This window comes from Doryrhamphus excisus, chromosome 1, assembly GCF_030265055.1.
Source record: "Doryrhamphus excisus isolate RoL2022-K1 chromosome 1, RoL_Dexc_1.0, whole genome shotgun sequence".
NCBI lineage: Eukaryota > Metazoa > Chordata > Actinopteri > Syngnathiformes > Syngnathidae > Doryrhamphus > Doryrhamphus excisus.
The window spans coordinates 13,073,613-13,084,960 of record NC_080466.1 but is presented as its reverse complement, the minus strand read 5'-3'; the positions used below and the strand labels follow the sequence as shown (position 1 = coordinate 13,084,960).

Here is an 11,348-nt window from a genome sequence, read left to right as displayed (position 1 = left end):
CCTGTCCTGATGAGAAACAAAATAGAAAACAATTAATTGAACTGCTATAAATGTTTTTCAGGCTGCCGATATTATCGGACATCCCTACTGTGAGGATGTTTGGGAGGCATGAACCAAAACAAGCTGGCATCTAAGCCACAGCCCCACTGAGCTCTCAGATAAAGTTTTGGGTGCACAGCGCCTCCAGCACCTGTCACTCACTGCTGTCGTCTTTGGATGAGCACAGTGGGGGATGATGAGGGTCTATTAGTTTGGATCGCTAAGGGGAAACATACAGCACACGCACGGAGGGGAAGGTAGCTATTCCTGCTATTCCTCTCAGATGCTCTTGAAGGAGCAAACCTCAGCCGTGTGCACGCACAGACTACAAAGACAAAGACATGTATGCGTGCGTGCGTGCGCACAAACGGGCCACTCGCGATCTGTCCCATCTCAGCTAGGCTTCAGAACTCCGTCTTCGTCTTTGAAGCATTTGATTCAGGAGAGAAACCCCCCAACTAAAGAAAGAGACAGAAGAAGAAGGAATGGGGGGGGTTATGTGACAGTGGGGAAAGAATGTTGAGACAGTGTGTGTGGTCGGGAGGGGTGGGGGGCAGACAAAGTGCTTGAAGTGCAGGCGTCCTGTGTGCTAGCTTGGCCTGCTAACCTTGGAGTTGTAGTAATTGGCACTTAGCATTAAACCCCACCCCCTGTCTTGGATAAGAAGCCTCACAGAGAAAATAATGTGCTGAAAGCTTTGAGAGAGCAAAACATCTTCAACATGGAAAATGCTTTGTATATTCTACAAAACGTTATCCAAAATTTCCTTTCAAAAATACAATACAAACACATTGGTTTATTCATTTATTTTCTATCCTCACAAGGGTCGCAGGGGTGCTGGAGCCTATCCCAGCTGTCGGGGTTGGGGCTAGGGCTGGGGCCTATCCTGGCATTCACCCTGGACTGGTCACCTGTCAGTCACAGTTTTTTTTACATAGTTTGCCTATTTTAATGTATATTTAACGTCTTTGGTTCACTGTGTTGTGTTGGTTGGCCTTGGTATTTTCCATCTCCACTGCTCGACTTACTTTGGTTGTTCTTATTGTGTTATTGTACTTTTATTCTTCTATTGTAACTGCTGCACTTTGGGATCATTCATTTGATGTAAAGCGAGTTATAAATCAAATTTATTATTATTATTATTATTTTCAGGGCTGCACGGGGGTAAGTCAAGTGGTAAGCGAGCAGACTGTCACGTTCCGGCTTGAGAGCTTTACGGTTCGACCCCAGGATGCAGAGATGACAACCCAATTGCAGGTAAAAATATATTTAATGGTGCTATGCAGCAGAACAAAGCACTATCATGACCAACTCAAACATGGCAATGACCCGACAAAGAAAGGACCGCATACCTGAACTAAATAAGAATCACAAATAATGGAAAACAGGTGCGGGAAATGGAACTCAACGGAAAACAGAACAGAGTAACAGAGGAAGTGAATCCAAAAAAGGCCATGAAGGAGGAACAGAGGTAAAAGAGAAACTAAACGAGCTGTCACGAGGGGGTGAAGCCCGATCGTGACACAGACCCCCAGCTAGGAGACCCAAGTTCAATCCCACCCTCGGCCACCCTCGGTGTGGAGTTTGCATGTTCTTCCCGTGCATGGGTGGGTTTTCCCCGGGTACTCCAGTTCTCCACCCCCCCATTCCAAAAACATGCTAGGTCAATTGGCCACTCCAAATTGTCCATAGGTATGAATGTGAGTGGGAATGGTTGTTTTTCTATATGTGCCCTGGAATTGGCTGGCCACCAGTCCAGGGTGTACCCCGCCTCTCGCCCAAAAACAGCTGGGATAGGCTCCAGCACCCCTCTTGAGGATAAGCGGTAGAAAATGAATGAATTGTGAATGAATTATTCGTGTATTTTGCTATGTAACGGAACAGCTGAGCAGTTTATATATTGGATGTGAAAATTCATAGGAAAGGGACATCAAGAGACTGTCTTGGATGCAAAGAATAAGTTAAAGAAACCATACAACTCTAAGGAGACATCTCTGTAGCCTATTGTGCTCTGCTTGTGTTTAGACACCATAGGACTGAGTACCATTGGTACTGCAAATGAAGGCCTACAATACTTACAATACATTTTAACTTTTGAAGCACTTCAAGTTGAGTTGAGTTGTGGGTACGAGGCCAAGGCTGACCCCTTCAGAAAATCTGTATCTTTCAAAAAAAAAAAAAAAAACACAAATCAAACCAATAATCAACCAAGCTAACAAATATGTTCAATGGATGTCCTTCCTCATAACATTTGCAGAGTGTTTTGCAATTCTAAACACATTTGTGCACAAAAGAGCTTTCTTTTGCCTGGCTTTGGGGTAGAATCTGTTCGAAACAGAAAATACATTAACTTTCTATTCGGAATACCTCTCAACATTTTATGCAATTGTGGTAATTTGGATGGGTGGAATCGGGATCAACTTTGGCGGATTTTCTTTAAAGCTGAGACAATATTTGTGCCTTTATTATTCCCTCGCCACCTTGCTATTTGAATTTTGCGGCTTTGCTCCATCAACGTTTTTCAAAAATATATGAATGAATAAATCACTATTGTTTTGTTGTGGTGTTAATATGGGTGTTAACGTTATTAGAGCCCTGTAGACATGAAATAACACCCCTATAGTGACATTTTCACTCCTACATTACAGTAGATTATTTTTTGTTGACATTGTACAGGCTATGGGATCACTGTAGGAAAATAAAAAAAACTGCTACTGCTTGCATAGCAAGTTAAAAAGCTATCTAGTTAGCTTCTTCTAAACTCAAGAAAGTTTTTCAATGGGGGTGGGGAAGGAAGGCCGAGTAAGAAGTCTTACCACTTCAATGGGAATGGGAGGAGAAGTCTGACCACTTCCACACACTATGGGAGGAGAACATGTTGGCTAACTATCATGCTATGGCTAACTCCATGCAGTGTGAAGGTCATCTAATCTACTGTAATGTCTTATTGATGTAACATTACTATTGCTTAGTGACCAGAATAAAACTTATATGTAACTTGTTATTAATTTTTGAAACACCGTGATAGAGTGAGGGCGCGGTATTCGGACCACAATGTAACGGGTGTAGGAGGTGTGAGTCTATATGATGATATATTATTTTCATGTCTACTATATTGAGTAACACAAATGTATGGGATGTTATTCCACGAGGGTCCATCCATAGAGGGCTCCAATTGTAACGCTCTGCTTGACTCTTATTTTGGTCGTCCTATGTTTCCGCTATAATTTCCTGTTTAGGATTTTTATGTTGTACTTCCATTTCCCTTTGACACCATTGGGGACGCCTCTCCTTTCTGTTCAGAGCGCCCCCCGGCACACATGAGCCGAAGTTGCAATGAGTGTCATCCTAAATCCAGCGGTGTCCTCTACTATTTCTCCGATTGTGTGTGGTTTGGATGTGCTGGCTGTGGGAGATTATAATAAGGGTGTCATACTGAAAAGGATGCGTGGGGCCACTTTGTAGATGTACATGTTTTCATCAAATATATTTGGGAAAAAGGTTGAAGAAAAAGCTTTGTGTTATTATTTGTTAACAGTGTCAACAGTCACGCTTCTTTAGCTCTATTTCCCAGCCGCACACCAGCAATGGCTTCCGGGCCGCACGTTGGACACCCCTGGTCTCAAGGAAAAAACATGTTATACTAAAAATTATTAGTGCATTGGTTTGTAACTGTGAAACACTGAGCGTATATTAAAGTGCAAGTTATTGAATGATTTGCATTATACATGAAAATGTGGACTTGTTTTGTTTTGTTCCTTGCATACTACTACTAGTACTACTACTACTGCCAGCCACCCCTCTGTTCAGGCTGTACTCAGCTTCCAAATCGGATTTGTCCAGTCTTTGTCCCATACCTCAGAAGTCTTCATCTGAATTATTAACTTGTAATGTTACTGTAAAGAGAACACGCTAACGGCATGCGTGTCAATCAGGGGAGAAGAATGACAATACAACGTTAATAAGAGGGATTTGAAGGGCAATTAATATTTTATATGAAAAAAAGACTTTGGCACTTAGATCACAGCAGGAAGTGGTGCACCTTGGGAGGAAGTTTAATGAATGAGATGTGAAGCAGACTTCGCCGTTAGCGTACACATGGATGATGATGATGCAGAGTGCGGGGAAAGGAAGAGAGTAACTTACAACCAGCAGGGTGGCCTGGAGGCAGGCGTGTCTCCTGCAGTTGAGGTGGTGAACTGATTGAAGTGGAATGGTGTTTTAATGATGGTGGAGAAATGGAGGCCATTTTGGAATTTGAATATGTACCATGGCGTGCTGACAGGTAAGCTGGTCACATGCCTTGCATGCATGGACTAACTTGAAACTAAGAAACTGCTGCTGCTAGCATAGCAAGTTAACAAGCTTACTAGTTAGCTTCTCCAAATTACTTATTTTAAACTGTGTGTATTCTAAAGTGTTTCAATGGGGGTGGGGAACGAAGGCAAAGTAAGAAGTCTTACCACTTCCACACAGTATGGGAGGAGAACTCTATCATGTTGGACATGCCATGGCTAACTACATGCAGTGTGAAGGTAATCTAATCGAATGTAATGTATCATTACTATAACATTACTATTGCTTAGTGATTTCATAAATTGTATATTTATTGTATATTTTAGAGGCTGCTCCGTGTGCAAGTCAACTTCCACGTAGGATCCCTGAGACCATGGAGCATGTTTTTGGCCAGCCTCAAAGAGGTTGTGGCACACCAGCCAGCATTGCCTGCTAACATCAACATTGCCTGCTGATGTAATCATGGCTGGAAGGACTACTGTGACGTCTTCCTTCTACCATTGACACACCTTCTGTAGATGATGTAGAATCTGAGTGCCTGAGGTAGCAGAGGGAGGTAGCAAAGTCCTCAGTGGCAAAGCCTGGGGATTCTTTAAGGCTCTGGATGATGTGGGTGCCTCATGAAGATTGCGTGAATAAAAGTAAAAGTACTTATGAACATGGTGCTCTGTTGGAGTATTTCGTCCCGTTACAATCAGAGAGGAGCTTTTTTTCTCATTGCCTGCCGTAAGTCACACCTGTTCACACTCAAACCAAGGCTGCTTCTCGTCACAAGTTGTGTTTGTTGGTTTTATTCGACAGAATTGTGAGGCACAGCCAAGGCGTTTAGGGGGTCCAGTCTGGTAGACTTAGGATCTTGTGTCTTGTTATTTGCAGGAAATGCAATGCAAATGTACAGTTTATGACCCTGGCTTTATGAAGTTGTGACCTGATCTGCGTTCCAATCTCCATTGGGCATCTCTGCATGGAGTTTGCATGCTCTCCCAATGCGTGGGTTTCCTCCCCCATTCCAAAAACATGCTAGGTTAATTGGCCACTCCAAATTGTCCATAGGTATGAATGTGGGAATGGTTGTTTGTCTATATGTGCCCTGGGATTGGCTGGCCACCAGTCCAGGGTTTCCTCCGAATCTCCTCAACTGGGATAGGCTCCAGCATACCCCTGCAACCCTAGTGAGCATAAGCAGCATAGACGATGGATGGAGGGGTCAACCATAAAAAATCACTATTTATTATTTAACTGTGAGAGTGAATCTGCAAAATCGGAACTGTGATGAGTGACAACCGTGATGTGATCGCCGTGCCGTCTTGGTGAAGGGAAACGCTTGCAATTGACCAGTCCATCAACACTCCCAATATTGGGACTTGATGTTTTGTTTACAAGGTCGTATTTTGTCCAAATGATGTGTTCCGATTGAAACACCTTATGTAATAATGTATCGTTTTTGTTTATTTTTACAGAAACCAGACTAACATCTGTTGGAGTTTTTGTCGACTAAAACTGGACTCAAATGGTCACATATAGAAATGACAAAAATGTGACAAAAAGTAACAATCATTTTCGGCCAAAAGACTAAAAATAAGATGGCAGCCCCAAAACAACACTGGGGTGTGTGATCCTTGAGTGGTTCCACAAATAGGATGAGTCCTCCTCCAAAGAGTCCACATACGGTGCCATGAAAAGTTCACAGCTGCATGTCTGAGTTTGCAGATCTTAGAACTGCACAGGCGCATATTTTGTGCTTCTCCTCAAGTGACTCGTGATTAATTAATTACTTTCTCATAATATTAATATACTTAGAGGGCAAGATTGTTGACAATAAAATGACTGTAGCCTGAAAAAGAGTGAAAAAGCTGCATCCTGTGGAGTGCTGAACATTTAATGGATAGTGCCCAGAGAGCTGGAAGAATGTGTCCTCACAGCAGTCCAAGAAGCCCTTCCTGTTGCATCTCACATCAAAGTGCACTTTGTTCCTTCATTAAAAAATCCTAATGATGCCACTGTAGCAAAAATGTGATGGCTTAATTGGGCTGTGCTGGAGACGTGTTGAACATTTTCCTTTGTTCTGGCGATGGTTAGTGCTGAAGCACCGTAGGGGAGGACCAGAGTTCCTCATTCAACAGGCGTGTGAACTCCACAATGATCCTCACCGCAACACTGCAGCTTTGACACGCAGCTCTTTATCTACAGTACATCCTTGTGGTTTCATCATTTCCGAGAAATTCTCCACAAACCATGTGTCCCTTCAGTTGTGCTGTGCTTCAGTAACACTTGATGTTGTCATGTTGCAAAGGCAGCTCATCTGAACAAATTGCCTCGGGCAAAATGTTGTGTTTTCATGGTTTATTGCACAGTGTGCTGGTCATTTACATATACTGTAATCCCTCGTTTAGCATGGGTAAATATTTCCAAACCCGACTGTGTTAGGAACTCGACTCCAATATTTTCATAGTTACAAAAACTGTTGGCCACACAATCGGGAAGACCTGGGTTGGATTCTTCGCTTGGCATCTCTGTATGGAGTTTGCATGTTCTCCATGAATGCTTGTTTGTCTGTATGTGCAATTGGCTGGCCACCAGTTCAGGGTGTACCCCGCCTCTCGCCCAAAGTCAGCTGGGATAGGCACCGGCATACCCCGACCCTAGTGAGGATAAGCGGTATACAAAATGGATGGATGGATAGTGCCGTCTCGACAAGAAATGACACCCCATAGTCACCTTTACGCTCGTATTAACCAACATAGCATAATTAGATAACGTCTTTGAATGCATTTTCTGAATGTCTTATGTTTGCCAAGGGGCCATTTGCACATTTTAAAATGAAAATACATTTAAGCAATATTTAATATATAATTATAATATATAACAAAAAAAAAACAAGAAAAAATTTCATTTTATGAGAATCAAGTACAGAAATATTAAATCAAAGTCCTAATATTGACAAAAAATATTTTACAAACAAATAATTGGCTGTGTGAATTGACTGATAGTTCATATTAATTTTGATTCTGTGCCAAACATAGCTAAAGTTCATATATACACATACTATACAGTATTCACTAGTAAGCATAATCTGTATTCACCAGGAAGGGCACCTGGAATATAAAGCGCTCGAGCCAAAAATCAGTATGCGGATCAAAAACAAGAAAAGATCCGATGTGGTGACTCCGTAATCAGGAAAAAGCTGAAAGAAACAAATTGACAAATTCAACTGCAGTGAAAAGATATGTGAAAAGAAGAACTGCTCATCCTTTATGGTCATGTTGCCATTTACACTCCCCATGTGTGTGACAACACACAGCACTAAGGTGGCGGTGACTCGGGGCATGTGTTCACACACTGACACGCATTTAGTTTGAGGCACAAAGACAATCGACTTCAGCGCCCATGTGGCAATGACCAGTGTGACCTGGAGGGGCGTGATTGGGAGGAACCCAGGAATACTGTTGCCACTGCGACCTGGACTGGGATAAGCGGAGCAGAATGGAATGGAATGGAAAGTGTCCATTGGCGTCCAGTGTGTTGTTTGTTGTCTTATGTTGCAGCATGACTTTTAACTGGCTATTAATTCGGATCCCATCTTTTGTGTTTGTGTGGGAATTCACAGTAAAGGCCCTTCATGTACGTATCGTTATTGTCAGCTTACATGCTGCAGGACTAACCACAATGTGGAAGGACAGAAACATGTTGTTTCCCTCTTTGCGCTTAACAGCGCAACCTTGGCAAAGGTGTGTGTTTGTGCTCTTTTCTTTTTTTCCTTCCTATAGTAACCAATTATGTTGTACACACAGACAGTTGATGGGAGTCTCTTCAGCAGAACATGCAAAAAGCTTCCTCCATACCTTTGATTTTGGAAAGAGTGCACCATTCTTTCTCACAAGTCGGTGTCTGTCTGCCAGATATACATGTGATGATCACGTTCAGGAGAACTGTGGGCCAGTGAAAGTGTGGCAGTGGTAGGGGGTGAAGGAATACTGGCTTACACCAGAGATTTTCGAGGACCAGACAACGCCACCCTGGGAATTTCACCCAGAGAGTCAATTTCTTTTTTTTCTATTCCCTCTTAAGGCATACACAGGTTCATTATACTCATGAGGCTGGAGACATGGTTCACATTATAAAAAAATTAATAGATTTTATTAACAAGTTGACATCCGTTTAAAATACCACACACAAGAAGGGGAAGAGGGAAACCTAATCAGGTGCTGAGGCTTACCAGGTGGACAATGGGCTAGTGAAGGGGGGAGGGATCCACCCAAAACAACTCAAAAAGCACCCAGTCACACGTGACACACTCACACAGGGTTGTGCAAAGAAAACCAATCCCAGAGGAGCACCGCACACGGAAGGAGGGGATACCGCCACCCAGACCACCAGCACCACCACCGATCCTCAGCAACTGAAAAGGGAATAAAACAATTAGTGGGGTCAAAAAAACAAAATAAAGCAATTAAACAAAAACAAAATTGTACTAACTAAATTAAAGGTAGAGCCACTAAACACAAATTAAACAAGCAAAACATGATAAACAAAAGAAGAACTATTCAAGGAAAATCCACCCAATTCCCAAAATCAAATAAAACAACTAGACTAGAAAATATAACTAAGTCAAAATAACCCTAAAACAAAAGGTAAACCTATAGAAATAATCTAAACAAGAGCAAAACCTATACAATTGTAACTAAACAAAAAGGGATCTACAACCCCACCATTAAAACACACACATAAAAGCGGAATTCTATAATAGAGATTGCACGTAGTGTCCGTCAGGAGAGGCCGAGCGGCCTGGCAAGTCAGTCACAGCCCAGCACGCGGGCCGACCACAGCAGGCAGAGCAGTCCAGAGCGCAGACAGAGGCCACCAGCGCCAAGCTCCAAGCCAGGCGAAGCCACAAGACCGAGCAGCAGCGGAACAGGTCAGCGGAAAGCCGCAGCACAGCGGCGGGAAAGCAGCCAGCCAAGGCAAGCAGCGGATGCGCAGACAAAGCAACGAGAGCAACCCCAGAGACAGAACAGCGGAGACAAAGCAGTGGAGACAAAACAGCGGAGTTCTCAGACGGCTGGCATTCAGGCAGATTACACCTATCGCAGATGTTAAAATTAATTATAAGGCCGACGATGATGCGGTTACGACCTATATTAGTACTCTACATACCTTTTAAGCAGATACACAGGCACATGAGAGGAGCGAGGGAGTAAACCCAGGCGGCTACGGGCGTCTCACCTATGACCACACTCGCATTAGCAGACTACAAGCATGCACAGCAACGGAGAGAGAGGGAGCGATAACACTCACCACAATAGGACGCCGAAAGACACGTATGCCCCAACAGCACACCGGTCACTGTCTCAGTCGAACACTTGACCCCGGAAGTACACAGACGGAAGTGCAGAGAGAGAAGCAGTGAGAGGAGCGCTGCTTAAATACTCTCCACCTACCCAATGATTGGCCGGCAGTGAACTCTGTTTAACGGGACACGCTGCATAGGGGGATATGAACATACTCCTATGCTGCTACATTCTATCCCCCCTTCTTGCATCGTCGCCCCGACGATGAACAAAAATGAGGGAGACACTACAAACTAGCTCCAAGGTCTAAACAAAGCAGACACTCCATTCGAAACAGAAGGGTTGGCAACTTGTGGGTTTCTAACTGGCCGTGGGAGGTGATACACATTAGTGTGGTGGCCAGCAGTTGACCGAAGGGTCCGACGAGGAGCCATGTGATCCGAACCGGCCTGACCAACTAAGGGAACAGCCAAAGATGTTGAGGCTTCCTCTGGTGAAGCACTCGAGGGACAACGCCCAGGGGGGTCTGAGTTGGGCGGTGGCACTAAAATCTGGGGTGTGGGACAAGTCATTGTCACTAACCTGGTGGTGGGCATGGCAGCGGGTACCTCAGGAGTCTGGTGTCCCAAAACAAGCAAATCATACTCAAATGAGCACTCATCTTCAACAGGTGGCTCTGCAACAAGGGGAGAGTTATGGGAAGAGGCACTACCGGAGGAGTCTACTCCAACCACGGCCTTCAACATAGTACGATGTACCTGTCTTACCTTGGTGAGGTCGTCTACTGGCCCGATTGTGTACACGGAACCCCCTTGGCCTGGTGCCCTCAACACTTGATACTTTACCGAACTCCACCTATCACGGGTCTTATGAGGGCCCCTGGCACTAAAGTCCCGCAAAAACACCAACTGACCCTCACCTAACGGTAGATGTCTCACATGCTGGTCATGGGCTCGTCGTCTGCGATCAGCGGCCTGTTGCAAGCGCTCCTTTGCACCTTCAAATGCCACCTGCAGTCGAGCTTGGTGCTCCTGAACCCACTCGTGAACCGAGCCACCAACAGGACTCTCAACTCGACCCAACAGGAAATCTATCGGCAGTCGAGGGTCTTGGCCGAACATCAGGAAAAAGGGCGACTCACCCGTGGCCTGATGGGGAGTAGTGTTGTAACAGTAGAGGACCTGGGGCAAACAGGCATTCCAATCCCTCTTCCTGGAGACTGGCAGTGTACGCAACAGATTGTGGAGTGTACGGTTGAACCGCTCACACTGACCATTTCCCTGCGGATGGTAGGGAGTGGTACGAGATTTCACAATGCCGTACAAGTTACACAACTGCTGGATGAGGGAGCTTTCAAAATTACGACCCTGGTCAGAATGCAACCGAGAAGGAACACCAAACTTGTAGAACCACTCGAACACCAGAACCTTGGCCACCGTGGCAGCACGCTGATCATGGGTTGGAATAGCTACGGTGTACTTACTAAACACATCTGTCATCACCAAGATGTTCTCTACACCATTCTGGGCAGGCTCCAGGGTGGTGTAATCAATGGCAAGGATTTCATTGGGGCGTGACGCCAACAAATGCCCCATAAAGCCGCTAGCTTTGGGGTGTACATCCTTGGCAACCTGACATCTCTCACATGTCTGACACCATCGGATCACGTCTGCAGACATGCTGGGCCAGTAGCATCGGGACCGTAGGAGCGCCAACGTTCGCTCC

General features: G+C 44.6%; 1 long non-coding RNA gene across 1 annotated transcript; it reads right to left on the bottom strand.

Moving 5' to 3' along the window:
- Positions 1–8,455: 8,455 nt before the first annotated feature.
- Positions 8,456–10,103, bottom strand: LOC131133296 (uncharacterized). Its single transcript, XR_009130862.1, has 3 exons — positions 9,631–10,103; positions 9,490–9,558; positions 8,456–8,734 (listed from the first exon to the last, which is right to left on the bottom strand). It is a non-coding gene; the product is annotated as an uncharacterized LOC131133296 (long non-coding RNA).
- Between the last annotated feature and the right edge of the window lie 1,245 nt (positions 10,104–11,348).